We start from the raw sequence: 15,548 nt of genomic DNA, 5'->3' as shown, positions 1-15,548 counted from the left end.
AAGTTAGACACACACGATATTGCCTGATACCGTATATTAAATACGAATAATCCTAAAAGTTATCATAGTTTTAAAAAAATTGGCAATCACCAACTGTATTTATGGAGAAGATACAAATACATGTGTTCTCCCAGAATGTTTTTAAAACACAGCAAGTCAGCGGGATTTTACCATAAGTAAATAACCCAAAACATTCACAGTGTTTCCCATGTATATGTTCCCACGCAAGGAGGGCCTAGAGTGCCGGCTGCGCAGTGAGCATTAGCGACCATGGGTCATCAGGCAGCGTTTCTACGACAGCCATAAAGACGCATTTGCGAGAAGCAAACACGCAACATGCCTGTATCTGATGAGACAAATGTTGCCCAGGAGACTACATATCCTGCTTCCCTTTCACGCTTATGGTTTTTAAAAGAATAATGGCATGTCTACTAATGGTTCAGAAATTACATTTCTTTAAAAAGTGAGACACTTTATAAAATGGATATGGAGCATGCTCTTAAAACTCACTTGGCAGGATTCAAACTACTGAGCAATCACATGACTAGATATATTAGATAAAAACTTGCACTGCATCGTCTTGGTGGGAAAATAGGCTGAGGCTACGCAGGTCAGGGTGGACCCTCGTCTAACTACCCCTACCCTGGCCAGCCCCCTCTGCTCTAGATTTAGGAAAGAGTTAACACCAACACTCAGAATTAACAATGATCAAGCATAAGTATCCAGTTACCTCCCTTTTAAAAAGCATTTGGGGAAGAATATTTCTTAAAAATGCATTTTAAGTTTCACCAATTCCAAACCAACTGTGAAAAAAAAAAAAACGAAATTCTTTACAGACCTCCAAAATGCCCTATATGAATTTTCTAATGGTCACCTATTACCACAACTCTAAACCCCAACAACGTGTGTGTGCGTAATTTTATAAAATGACAAGCTGTAATTGGTTAAGATTTGGAGACAGAAATTAAGCTTCTGTAAGGGGATGGGGCAGAGGGCTGGCATACCCACACCTGGGAGCAGACCTGCAGGGCTCAGGGCCCGGGCCCAAGTGCCAGAGTGAGAGTTGAGAGGCTGCCTGATTACCGGGCCACAGGGTTTAGATTCACTGTCTCTAATTCTCAGTGCCCTCATCATATATATCAGACTCAGGCTGAGAGATGACATTAAATAACTTACACAAGATCCCACAGCTAGTGTCTATAAGAACCCAAACTGGAATTTGTTTTCCCAACTCCAATTCAATGCTTTTACTACAACCTTTCACAGGTCTGTCACCAAATTATTTGGAAGTCATCGTTTAACCTATCTGTGCTAACATTTAAAGAAACAAAAATTTAAGAAAGAAGGATACAAAAGCACAGTGTTATTACTGCACTTTTGTTCATGAAATAGTTAGGGGTAATAATTTGGTGGGTCTGTCCTAAAATTAAAAAAAAAAAAAATTAAAAGCAAGCCTGGCTTTCAGAAGAGTACCACCTGGAAGTAAAGGCTCCCTGGAGCGTGCCTGTGTCCCTTACAAGGCGGCCATCACAGCACGCATTCTCAGGAGAGGACAGTGGTGACCACACGAACCAGTGCTAACTACCCTTAGCTTCTAAAACAAAACCCAACTGATTACATGGGTGATCAGCTTTGGTGTCCACTATTTGCTCCATTTTCGTTTTAGAGGTTATTAATGGCAGAACACATTGCCTCAGGTGTATTACCTACACAACACTCAGACAGGTTTTTCCAGTTACATTACGAAGACCACACAAACAGAAACTGTGCCACCACCATCCTCACAGTCCCCTGCCTCAGCAGCCTTCCATCCATACAGGCTGTCCGGCCTTCCATGCATAAAATCCATAATCTGAAAGTGGGGCATTGACAAAGGCTTATATAAATACGGCCCCTCACTCTGACAAGGTCAGATGCCAGAAATGTATTCCGGTTTTCCTCATAGGTCATTATTCTAATCACTAGCTTCTCTACCTAAATTTTGGTGAAGCAGGAAAAGGTAAATAAACAAATGCCAGAAAAAAAGTCAGAACTACAATATTTCCCCACATGTTCCCTGACAACAAAAGTTAATGATGATATGATTTCTGTAAGATTTCAAACTGTACCTGCCTCACCTCAACCCCAGGAATAAAGAAGTGGGATTTATAAAAATAGGCAAGCCACTGTAAAACCCTCTTAATGATTTATAGTTTAAGTTCTCTAAAGACCTCTCCATTAGGCTCTGTAAATTAGTTTCCAATGTACTGTGTGTATTTCAAACTATAAAACTACCATTAAAAATATGCTATGGTTTTCCACTAATTCATATATCATCTTATCAAACAGTCTAAATCTCTAAGATTTTATATTAGTTTGGGGATTAGGAGCTGAAGGTAAAGCAGGAATGGTTTGATAGGACTCGAGAGATTTTTCTAATAACATCTAAATACACATTTTGAAATACCTTGTGAGGCAGGCCAATGTTAATCGGCTGAAGCAGGGATGTGCTTTCCTTAAGGCTAAGGTGGAAAGGTAAATATCACCAGCTAGCAGTCGTATTGCTAAGAGCTCAGGCCATTCTGTCATCACATTTACTTACTAACAGCTCCAAGAAGCTACTATAACCTCAAACCAAAACCACGTGAATAGTTCTGGTTACTTAAATCCACTACTAAGAAATCAAGATACTGGTGAATTACAAAAAGCACCATCTCTAGAAAGAAACTTTAGCTTCAGGGATACATATACCAGCTTTTCTCCAACATGGAGCCAAAGATTTAGGGAACCCTTACAGGAACGCTATCACAACGTGTCTGACAAGATAGAGATAAGAATATTCTTTGTCTCATTTTTATGTCAATCTTCTCTTTTACAAAACCATTTACACTGGTGCAAGCCCCGCACTGGGACAGAAACACTTTAGGTGTAGTTAATTAGTAACAACTGGCAAACCCGTGTCCCGTGTGATTGCAGCTGCAATTAGTGGCTTAATCCTTCAAGGAGGTGCGTGCAGAAGGAGGTGAACCAGGCAGCATGAGGAAACTCGCCTCCCCAGCCACGCTATGCTGACTGTGGCCTGTGTGGGCCACAGGCTAGTAACCCCTTTGTTTGGCCCTCCTCGAAGCAATTAGCATCAAGATGACTGGCCTCGTCAGAATCGGGTAATTATTTTTCTTGCTAATACTGCAGACAGTTTTCTACTGCAAAATATGCTTATTGCTAACGCTAAAGTGTGCACAGTCACTACATATATGCCAATCGGTTGTGAAGACAGATGGACCCAAAACAGATTAGATGAGGCGCTGGAGAGAAGCTGCCTGAAATGAAAAAAGTATCCCATCAACACTTTACAAAGTGGATAATTCACACATGCAATTTAAAGACACCAAGGGAGGGAGGCAGCATGATGCTGAAGAAAGACCATAGGCTTTGATGTCAGCCAGGTTCAAGTTGGTTTCCTGGCCCTGGCATTTGTCCAGTGACCTTGGGCAATTCACTTAACCTCGGTTGCCCCTTTCATAAAATGGGGATAGAAACGCCCTCTCTGTCTAACTCTTTGGGAAGAGTAAACGAAATTACGCATGCAAAGTGCTCATCGGCGTGCCAAGCACAAAAGAGGCTCTCAACTGTCAGATCCCACATACGGAAGCAGTGACATCACAAATGTTCACTTACTGTTTTCCGAGCATCATATACTTTAAGCCAAAAGGTGAGAGGGTGGCTCCTTCCAGGAAAAGATTTCAAACTCTTAAAAGAATTTCAAAGGTGCTGTGCCAGTCGGGAGTAACCAGTCATTTCTTAACTGTTGCTACTCTACGTCCGCTTCAGCCCCTTCCAAACCGTGTTTACCTTGTGGAGACTGTCCACTAACCCAGACACCAGCTGCATGTGCTTCCCCTGGAACACAGAGAGGGTTTTGTCTGGAAGCAACATGTGGTATCAATTTATCTTTCTCAGCAACAGCAACAAGGAATCCACTGACTTTAAAAATAAAAAGGGAGTTGTGTAATTTAACTCTTAAAGGCTTTTGCCCTCCTTTTTTTTTTAAAGATAGCCCCTTCTTCTTCTTTTTTTTTTTTTCTTGCCTTCTCAAAAGCAGCAAAATGAGAGTTATGATTGTCAAGTCCCATCCACTGCTTCCCACCAGGCAGATTGCAGGCGTCTCCCTGGTCCTTAGGGGGCATTTCAGTGGGGACAATCTGCAAAGGACCGCCTTTCAATACAGTACCCATCCACCTTGCATCTCCAGTATGTTTCGCTGCTTTGACATGTGGGCACTGACAATTCAGAACGAGGCTGCCACGGGCCTGAATTCTAAGATGTGCATCTGCTGAATGGTAGATGATAAAGGTCACATGACAGCGCAGTGGAAACCTTGAGCTGTGGGAGACCTGGGGAGCTGTGTGCCACAGCAGATCAATGCAGAGATACTCCAGGAGCAGGCCTGGGAAGCTGCCTTTGATTTACAGTCATGTGTCACTTAAAGAAGAGGACACGTTCAGGGAAATGCGTTATTAGGCGATTTCATTGTTGTGCAAACATCATAGAGCGCACTTAAACAAACCTAGATGGTATAGCCTACTCCACACCTAGGCTCTACGGTACTAACGTCGCAGATGTGGTCCGTCATTGACTGAAACGACGCATGACGTCGTTGACCGTTATGCGGCGCATGACTGTGTAATGACAGGCTCTTTCAAAGCCAGTTCTCTGGAAGAGGGCCTGATTTCTCTTAAGCATGCATTAGTTCTTCACCTTGGCTGCCCATCAGAATCACCGGCGGAGACTTTCAATCCTCACACCCCACTCCTAGAGGTTCTGATTCCACTGGTGTGGGTAAGGCCTGGGGAGAGGGACATTTTTAAAGCTCACCAGATTATTCTAAAGTGCAATGAGAGCTCAGAACCACTGGAATTTCCCCCTTACAGTCCCACTGTCTGAGAATCTGAGTCCAACCTAATGATTCCTAGTCTTCCCAGGTCTGGTGACACAGCACAGCTGATGTTCTTTAAGTCCAAGTTTCTACCGTGTAGAAGATAAGGATGAGAACTGGGGTCACAGATCAAAGCTGTGATTATACGTGCAGAGTAAAATGGAGCATTAGAGCAATTTTTCAGATCATTGGGGTCCAGATATCTTTTTTCTTGAAAAAAAAAAAAAGCAGAAGAAGGGGGAAGGTGCCTTGACCTTGCACTGCCGTGTGGACAGGCATCTCATTCTGCCCTGCCCCACTTTTCCACCCAGCATGGACAGAAAAGAGGGCATGCGGACTTTCATAGAACTAGGAATTGATATAGGCTGAAGAATGGATGGGCTGGGACAATAACTGATCCCTGTAATTTTCAGGAGCCTCCCCGAATTAGCACGCAATCTAACACAATCCCTTTTATAGACTGTCCTTCAAGTATAACACCAAGGAGAGCGGGTAAAAATAACCACTGAAAAAGCCATAACCCAATCCTGAGGTACTTATTAGCTTCCATTGTTAAGAATACAGTCAAGCATTACTTAATGAACTTTCCTGAGAACCAAAGTACACATTCAGACAGCGTCAAGAACATTACTAACAATCACAGACTCTGTTTCTCATTTGTCGACTGTGCAAAACACTGCATCATTCACTCAGTGCAAAGACCCTTGGGGGGGACGCTGCAAAGGGCCAAGTGGCACCACCATCCAAGGGAGAAGTATGGGGGCTGGTCCTGCCCATTAGACACCGCTAGAGTCTAGGTTTTAGCCGGCTTACCCTCTTCCACTAGATTTTTATCTACTTTGGGCATAACTTGTTCAAAAGCAAGTACAGAAAGTATGACAGCATAAAACAGACTTGCAATCAACAGTTGTTATTTCTGACTGTATGGAATACCACCTATAAGAGCCAAATGAGCCTTTCAGACTGAAAAGAAACCTAAAATAAACATTCACATAAAGGATTGCACAAGCAACCCTGATGTGTAAGACAAGTTCCAGGCAACCTCCACTCTTCCTCTTGTCTAAAACACTAAGAGTTTAAACCATTAAGGGACTTATTTAAAAGAGATGATGTTCTAAAATAAATATTGTCGGGAACTTGGCTGAAGGATTCAATTTCCAGCTAGAAACAAGACTTCCATGAAATCTGCTGAGGATAATCCTCTACCCACAGAGATCCCCTTTGAAAACTAACATTTGTTTCAAGTTTTCATGCAGTAAGCGACAGGTTCTGGTCCCTCATTAGGAGGAATAAAATCATCATCATCATCATCTTGTGATGAGCATTATGAACCCATTTTCCATCCAAGCAAAATGAGACACATGAGGCTTTCTAAGGGGATCAAGGGCTGGGCAGACAATTGGTCCTGCCCCTAATCAAAAAAGAAATCCTAGACAGGAAGAAAGTTCTCTTAAAGAGCATGAAAAAGATGGCTGCCACCCTAGAGCAGACAGTTTTGGTGGGTTTTCTAGTGTGGGTTTTATTTTCATATATATTTTTTTCATTTAGCAATCTTCTTTTCAAGCTCTTCCACAGCTGTTTCTGCTCTTGGAGGGCAAGAGGGAACATTCCATTCCTCACAGCCAAACCTGCACTTCCGGCACACAGAGAACCCTGGCAGCCTTGCAGCCTCTGCCCACACCCACTCCCTGCCTCTCCCCCTAAACCCTCCTACTTCCAGCCCCACGGCCATCCTTCTCCCCACAGACTGAGGGAGCAGCAGCTCAGGGCATGCAGTCAACAGAACGTTAGGCCCCAGAAAGCAGGTTAAAGCTGCAGGATTCAAGCCCCTGCTCTCTTTCTCCAAGCTTCTCCCCTGATATTCTTGAACCTCTTTCCCCTTCGGCAAGCAGATGCTACTTAAATTCCCTTTTAACACCACGCACGACTGGCCATAGACATGGCTGCTTCAAAGGGTTAAAAGGCACAAAGCTACAGAACATTCTTGAAACTGACTCTGCAAAGGAGAACAAAATAGAACAGAAATAGTTTTGTTATTAACATAATTTTGACTTAGATTTAAAAAATAAAGCTGCAAGTTTTTCTAGTCTGAAAACTTACTGTGGGTGGAAATGGAGAGAATAAGAGGGCACTGGAAATACATATCCAGAATTCAGCAATACATCAGAGAATTTAATCACTTTCATGGCATTATATAAGTGATCAGGGCAGGAAATTCAGTAAAAAAAAAAAATAACACTGGGAAAATGGAGAGGGCTGTGAAACCCATCTAGTAACAAGCAGCCTTCACTTTACGGTGAAAGAAACCAAGCACCAGAGACACAGTGATGAACCTGAATTCAATCAGCTAGTAAGTGGCAGCTGAGCTGAGACAAACTCAGATCTCCTGGCCTTGAGGTGTAACAGTAATACCACCCAGAAACAACATTAGTCCCAATGTCTGGATTACCACACCAACTGAAGGGCTGAAGGGCAGGGAGCACAAATGACGGATGATAGCTACCATCCATCCATCCATCCATCCACCCATCCAGCGGTCCATCCGACTTCAGTCTGCCTTGTTTTATAATTTGAGGAATATAAGTCTCTCTCCTCTAATATATATTCAACTCTTTAAAACCAGATACCATGACTTATTACAGCTTTAGCACCTAGCATGGGGCTTGGTACATAGTAGGTGCTCAAAAACCATGTTTAATCAATTAATTAGTGGGAAGGGGGCAACAGCCACAAACTAGATCTGAATTATACTTTCAAATGAAATGTTATAAAACGTGAGCTCAATGAACAATCCTCACATGAGTGAAGATGGAAGGAAGCTTCCGCTGTAAAATGTGAGGCAGCATCTAGGTCATTTTAAAGTTGACAAGTCTCACCTTTGGGTATTAAACTATACAACCCAATTTCCAAAAACAAGACAACATAATCTAATAAGTAGGCTTAAGGTTCTCTAGGGTAAGGGATGGGAAGAAGGGCAAAGTGACCATGTGTGGGCTAGCTGGTGGAACAAGGGGTTGACAGAGGGGTCAAAGGTCCATCGAGGGTGAAGAGCTGGGATCCTTGTGTTGGGATGCCACGGGCCCCCATTACTTGGGGCTATAGTTGGTCCAGAGCCCACAGACGCATCCTCAAAACCACAGATAACACACCCTGGTTCCGGGGAAGCACATAGGGAACAAGAAAAATCCAAAATAGAGTCCACTTCACCTGCCATCTGGAGGAACTTGATGTATTTGGTGCCCACCAGAGCCAAGGCTCTGTGCTTGACAAATCTAGTCTCGTTCTGTTTTGACGACAAGCCTGTCGAGAGGAAACTGAGGTGCAGAAAAGTGAAGTGACTTGTCTAGTGGGCGGTGGTGCTGGCAAGCAAGCCCGAGGCGACCTCTGAAAGGGAGGCTCTCACCACTGCACTGCGTTTCCCTCCGAAGTCACCCGACTGCTTAAGGAGAGAGGGACCACGAACAGGACCAAGGAACACGCAGCTTTAAAGACTACAAAAATCTATGTTACTGAATGAAGTGTTCCCATCTCTCTAAGTTTCTGCACACGGTCCCTGGCATTACGAAAGGGAGGGGAAGGGAAGAAAAATGATCAGCCATGAAGCAAGCCTTGTTGAAACCAGATCGCTTTTAGAGATGACACCTTTTTTCTCAGCCACACCGTACAAGGGACACTACTGGCATGTCCTAACTTGCCCTGGGGTCACCACTTGTAGGGAGTGACCAAACATGACTGCTGCCATAAACTGTAAAGTATCCAGGCCTTCCTCGGTGGCCCATCTGGTGGCTTCTGTGCTCAGGGAGCATTAACCCATGACTGAGTCAAGCCAGTATCACCTGGCTGTCCCTGGCAGGCCTCTTCAGGCCTTCAAACAGCTGGCACCATAATACGTATGGGTCCTTAAGCCAGATACATCAGGCAAATGTCTGCTTTGCCCTGGATCTTGCTATTACGAAGCTTAATCTGAAACAGGGACTCCGCTCTATACTATTTAAAACGTGTAATTAGTTTATTATTGAGCCAGAAAAGATTAGCTTGCTTTAAAACTATGCGAATTTTAAAATATGATGCCTTTTGCCTGCCAACTGACAGCACGATCAGGATGCTTCTGTTTAACCTCAATCAAAAACTCTGATAGAAAACTGCTTTACGGTTGCATACGCATGCTATTTTATTATTTGTCTTCTGGCATCAAAACCTGCAGAAACAGAAATCACTGACAATGTGAGCACATTAAAGGAATGTATGGGGAGGTGCTGAGTGGGTGAGTTAAACAGCTTGAGCGTTTGACATCTGAAATCCAGGAAAACTGCTTTTCTCTTCTTAGTTTACAATCCCTTCCTTCACATGATATTCACTGGCTTTAGCATTACACACACAAACATTGACTGTTTCCAGCTCTTCAGATGCTACGGCTCAGAAAAACCGATCTTTTTTGCCTTGTTATTTCAAGAGCAGTCGATTTCTTCTTGGTGGCTCTGAAATATATGCCAACATGTGGGCACAGTCACACAGCGACACGCAGACCCACACCCTGGAAAGACTGGGAGCGGTGGAGGCACATGTTTCAGCCAGGGGAGGAAAAAGTTTGGGCTGGTATTTACAAAACAGACAAGTGTGCATGCATTTGGAAGCAGGCTATCTTCCAAGTGTCAGTGTTAATTATTCTAATAGTCATCAAAAATCAAGGTGTTGCGGGAGAAAGCAGCAGAGAAAGAAAGTAAATGCCACACAACAGAATATCTCATGTTGGCTACTCCAAACAGAACTACCGATGGACTTCTTTATGGGAATACAAAGTACAACAGTCAATTCTGCAGAATGACTCAGGCCTATAGTACCCTCTTTCCCTCCACATCCCAGTGAATGCAGCTAATAAGGAGCTTCCTGAGAAATTGCTTTCTCTACCCTACCACCTCACCTGTATGTGCAGCATTTCACGGTACTGGTTTTGCAAGATTTCTTCTGGTTTAAACCACAGGATGCAAAAGTGGCTGATGACCAATACAATGACATTGCTAAAAGCCTAGTGAACCAACCATTTATTCCAGGACACTCCTGGGTACCAACTACACACACGATGAGCACCAGCCAGCTCAAACATCCACATAAAAGGATCAAATAAGGAAAGGAGAGGACAGTGCCACTGACAAAAGAACCAGGCACTCATATCATTTTTCTGGGGGAAAAAAAAAAACCAAAAAAACAAAAATCAAAAACAGTCATTGAGCTATTCAGATACGGGTGCATGTTAACTTGAAATCCAGGATGTTCCCAAATGTACAAGTTAATATTAGCACTACTCCCCAACTTGGATGAATGAAGCAGGCTGGACATGCATGGGATAAAGGCCATGACAGGAATGCAATATTTTACTCCTAATACCTACTAGGCTCTAATCTACTTCATGCACACTGCTAGGTGAGCTTGAAGGCACTTAGGAGATTGGAAGCACTAGCATCTGGAGTGTAAGATCTATCACGCAAAGAGCGGGAGGGATAATAGGAACCGGCAAGGAGAGTCACATGAGAGACTGTAAGAGTCTAGAAGACATAAGAGACTAGAGGGTATGGTGGAGATTGGGGAGTGAGCCCACTCCTCAACCAACAAGGGAGCACAGTGCTCTAGGGCTCACTGGTCCCCACACACTAGCTAGCTGGCAGTGATTCTAAGGCCATTCCTGAATATGCAGGACCCCTGGCCTTATAAATGCCTCCTTGGTGGAGCCTGACTCAGCAGGCTTAGCCCTTAGATTCTCACCTCTAACTTCGTGGAGCCCATCATCTGGGTTTCCTAAGGTTTCCAACTCTTTCCCCTTAGACAGTTTGTTCATTTGCTAATAGGAAATATGTGTAACCTTGCAGCACGGCTAGGCACTAGGTCATTCCCTAAGGCTTAACAAATCATTGTACATACAGGGCCCACTCAGACTAATCCCTTCACATCAAGACAAGGGAGGAAAAACACACAGGAACAGACATTGCTCAGCCATTTTCAAGTTCAAAGGTAGCTTCAAGTCACACACTTCCAATTCTCTAAGGCAGTATGTGGAACAGTATTAGCCTACATTAGCTGTTTCTCCAGAAACAAGTTCATGAGGTTCTTTCAAACAGCTATCACCTCAGCAGTCTTCCCAAGAAAGAAAGGCGAGTCTTGAAGTTAATTTGTGGATAGAAACAGAAGTCACACAAGCTTCGTATAAGGTTAACAAATCCAAGTTTGGAGACACTTCTCCATGGGTCTCTGGTATTTCTGCATGTCTTGCAAGCAAAGCACTAATGGTCCTCTGTTTGCAACTATCTTTCAAGAATGTCTGCATTTGCACAGTGAACAGCCTTGAAAGATAGTGTCTCCCTGCAGAGCAAAGGGCAGACATGCTTACTGCCCATTACAAAAGACTGAGGACCCCTAAACTCAGGGTTCCTCTCTGGTTACACAACCCATTGCAGGTGCAGGCATCAACCTGGGCCCATCTGTGACACTCCCGTGGGACATGGGGGCAAGGAGGGAACTGACACAAAATATGCTGCTGCTCATGCTGCTTTGCTGTGCCATGCATGAGTAATAAATTCCTTTGCCTCTGACCCAAGAGTCTTGTGGCTAATAGGGTCAAATCTCAGACCTTTGCAGTTCTTGACAGCCCAATGCTTTAGCTTATGAAGTGCTGACATTTCATTAACTGCAAAAGATGAAATTGGGCAATTCATCTCTAGCTAACTTTTTTCTCTACTCCTACATAAATGAAAAGGAACACAAGATAATGGCATGAAGGAGGAAAATGAATAACAAGTAAGAGAGGTGGACACATATGGCTCCAGCATTTTGAATGTTCTGACCTGGCTCTGCTGAGGACCCATAAGGTTTTGTGATAACAAACCATTAATAAAAGGAGAGGGGGTGGGGGAAAAAAAGAGAAGCTCCCCAACACAGTCAATTTGCAGTGTTTCATCTGCCTCAGTCACCATCTTTTTCAGCTGTTGCTCAACCCTGTGGTTTGCCTGTGAAGAGCTGAGCTGAGTGAGCAGCAGGTTTGGGCTGCCTCTCCTTGCCTTCCTCTTCCACCAGTCACTAGAGCAGGCTACATTATGTCCATCCTCCTCATCTCCCTGACACCCAACTGCCCCAGTGCACGTCAGTCTTCTCAGTAACATGTGTTGAGTCTCCGCAGGGTCCAGATCTCCACTACGGAGCCCTGGGCCATTCTCAGAGGGAAGCCTTCCTCCTCAGTCTCCTTGACTTGGCTATGGGCTGCCCCAAATTTAACCCTGTAGCAAATGCTTTTAGGTCTTTCTCCCTGCCACAGTGACTTGGTTCTTGTAACATGTCACATATGTGGAACCCAGGATTCCCTCCTTCCATTTTAGGACTCCCACATACATTCTCTTCATTCCTCTGACGGTCTTTAGCAGCTTTAGACCTGCAGAAAGGAAGATGGACTAGGCAGCTCCCGTGAACCAGGAGGAAACACATGCACATCCACCTTTATATACTCTCTCCAAGTTTCCAAAAGAAGAGGTTAATTTTCTAGCTTACTAAATATGAACCAGGAGACTCCACTATAAAATACAAAAACCTTGCAAGATTTCATGCTCTACAGTTTTCTAACTAACTGATGGAAGCCAGACACGTTCTAGTACATAGGAAATTGGTATTTTCTTTTCCCTCCCCTTTCCTCTTGGATAACTACTTCCATTCTTGGCAAAAGGGGGCATATAGTTAGCATAGTGTTCACATGCACCTACACGTCCAGTGCCTCCGGAATGATACTGGATTGCTGCCACATGACCAAATAATGTGCTCTTTGAGAAATAATTATCAATTAGAGTGCTATAAAATGGGCCAGCAGTTCTACTCTGCTCGCACTGTGTGGTATTTTGGCCACCAAACACAACAAGTTTTCTTTGGCTACTCTTTACATCAATCAGAAAATTACGATGATTTGCTGTGACGCTATTTGTGGCCATACGTGGAAAAAAGAACGCAGACATCCAGGAGTAAATTAGAATCAACTCATTCCACTTGGGCAGCAGGTCCCTGCACAGCCCCTCCAGATACTAACATTACACAGGGACCCCAGCCTGGGCTGGCTGGCACGGGCTGCATAAAAAAGGAACTATTAGTAATAACTTGCAAGTAATCAATTTTTAGTGCTTTCAGTCTAGAGGAGCTGCCAAAAGAGCTTGGCAAAAGCAACCATTTAAAAAACACCAATTTAAGCTACAGTGAGGTATTCTTACTACAGTAAATAGGCTTTACTTTGTCCATCTAAATCTATATGAGGACTAAAAAGAGGAAAAAATAAAGGTTTAAAATTTAGATACCACTTAGACATTAAAATAGTCCTATGGCTTTTCTGTCCTTCCCAACAGCTCTCTTTTATGTGGTACTATGTTTAGTGATGATTGTTACAATATTTCTTGGGGGGAAAAGGTGCACACAAATCTGGAGAAGTCATATAAATTCACACAAGAAGGCAACTGGGAAGCGGCAAATAGCAAAAGAAAGCACAATTATATCTCTTTTTCTATGGTGAAGATGCCTGACACATGGAAGACCCTCAACACATTTTTTTGAAAGGATAAATGAATTCTCCCTTTATTTTCTCTTCTGAAGCAAACCATGCTGAATAAGGTGAGGACATGTAATACAATCCTGGAAGTTTAGCATTAAAGAGGGAGACGCTTTCTTGCCCCAGGTTCTCCATCTCCCAAAAAAATCTATCTTGAGCACTGAAAGTCACAGTAAACACAGAGTAAATAAAATGTCAGATCTAAATAAAGTGTCTGCCTTAAACTTCAGAAGCACTTAGAAGTTCACAACGAAGATATTATTCATTTTATTAGAAATCATATTCATGCTTCAAGTGAACTACACAACTCAAATATAGTAGATGAGAACATTTTATTTTTAATTAAGATGCAGGATTTGGTTTTTTTGGTAACGGTGGGAAGATACACATTTGAATTAACTGGCAAAAGTATTAAGTGGGCGCAAACTTTTAAAAATAATATCAATATCTATTGATATTTAAAATACACATAACCTTTCACTTAGTAGAAGAGACCACTCCATTCTCCCCTCTTCCTTAATGGCGGAACGTTGATTTTCAGCTGGCCACGTGGCTGCCCAGAAAAAAAGAGACTACATTCCCCAGCCTTCCTTGAAGTTAAATGTGGCCATGTGACTTAGTTCTGGCCAAGAATAAGTAAGTGGAAGAGTTCCACGGAACTTTCAGGAAGACTGTTTAAAGGCAGCTGACTCAGATGAGAATTCCTTTTGTTCTGCTTTTCTTGCTCCTGTTGGCCTCCACCTGCATGGACCATGACGGCACCATGGGTGGTTCATCCAAGGGTGAAAACCACCTGCTCTGGTGGGACAGAACGTAAGAGGAGATGGCGCCTCAGTCACTTCTCAGCCTGCACATCAGCCCTAGAAGTTCTTTGACGTGAAAATAATTCACTATTAAATTTGGGTTTCCTGCTCTACACAGCCAAACCTAATCCTAAGTGACAGACCCAGCAACTCTATTTTTAGGAATTAATCTTAGATACACCCTTGTGCATGTGTTGTGTGTGTGTGTGCACGCACACACACACTCACTCTCTCACACACACACTCACTCTCTCAACTTTTGCATATATTAGATTGTAACCACCTATTTTTTGTTATCAAAGTTCCACGTATTCATAAAGTTAAGTAAAGGTTTCTAATCACCTCAAGTAAATAATGCAATAGAAACACACCAAGCAAGAAAGGCCTTTGTGTGCCTGTCCCACCTACCTCGATGTCGGTGTCATCAGGCACTTTGAAAGTGCTTTTCAGTGAATGATTGTGTGTGTGCTGGACACTGTCATCCTCCAGTGTTACAAGGCTGGCAGGGTGAGCAGTGATCCTCCTGGCCCCCAAAGTTTTACAAGTTCTGACATGAAGGCCCCTAAGAATAGGGACTCAGCATGTTTGCAAGCACATCTGTGAAGAGGCTGTATGATAAGGAGGCTTTTAACACCTCCTGTTCTGGGTCAACTTGGATTTCAAGAGAAAGAGCCCTTTTGGGGATTCAAGACATAAAAATGATTGCAGAAAAGATGGCTTAGAGAGACATATGGTCTCTTCCAGGAATTAATTTTATGGTAACAGATACACAAGGCTATTTCTATTAATCATGGGCCACTGCCTTAGCACCAATTTTCACAAAACTATCAGCAATAACATCAACAGCTAGATAGCACAGGATATCTAGAACATACTACAATGTCATTACTTGGACGAAGGCTTATGCTCCTCTGACTTGGGAGCTACATGAAATGAGTGGAAAATAAGGCTGATATAGTAACAGACAATCTCCACTCAAGCCCAGATCATCAAACCGAGAAAATAAAAATGCTCTCCAATAAGAAAACCAACAGTGTCCTATCTGGACGTTGTGGGACAGCATCCAGTAAGGGTATTAAAAAAATTCTATATTCCCACTGAGCCAAATTGTGGTCAGTTACTCTTCCCTAAAACAAATTTTCAAAAATCAGGAAATGAGTAAGTGAAGAAACCTGTCATAAAGCTATCCCAATATTCTGTATATGCTATACGAGAATAAAAAACTATTGCATTACGATACCATATGACTGTCTTAATTTTT

At 43.0% G+C, this 15,548-nt stretch overlaps 1 protein-coding gene across 4 annotated transcripts in view; it reads right to left on the bottom strand.

Annotated features, from left to right (window-relative positions):
- Positions 1–15,548, bottom strand: part of FOXO3 (forkhead box O3) — a 119,436-nt gene that overhangs the window by 22,286 nt on the left and 81,602 nt on the right. The window contains exon 1 of one of the 4 annotated variants that reach the window (XM_070496686.1): positions 3,658–3,866. The exons of the other annotated variants lie outside the window; for them this stretch is intronic. The gene's annotated coding sequence lies outside the window, so the exon portion shown is untranslated. Of the gene's footprint in view, positions 1–3,657; positions 3,867–15,548 lie in introns of those variants that run through there. 4 annotated transcript variants of the gene reach the window in all.

This window comes from Equus asinus, chromosome 24 (genome assembly GCF_041296235.1).
Source record: "Equus asinus isolate D_3611 breed Donkey chromosome 24, EquAss-T2T_v2, whole genome shotgun sequence".
In the NCBI taxonomy this organism is placed as follows: domain Eukaryota; kingdom Metazoa; phylum Chordata; class Mammalia; order Perissodactyla; family Equidae; genus Equus; species Equus asinus.
This window is presented reverse-complemented; position numbering and strand designations above follow the sequence as displayed.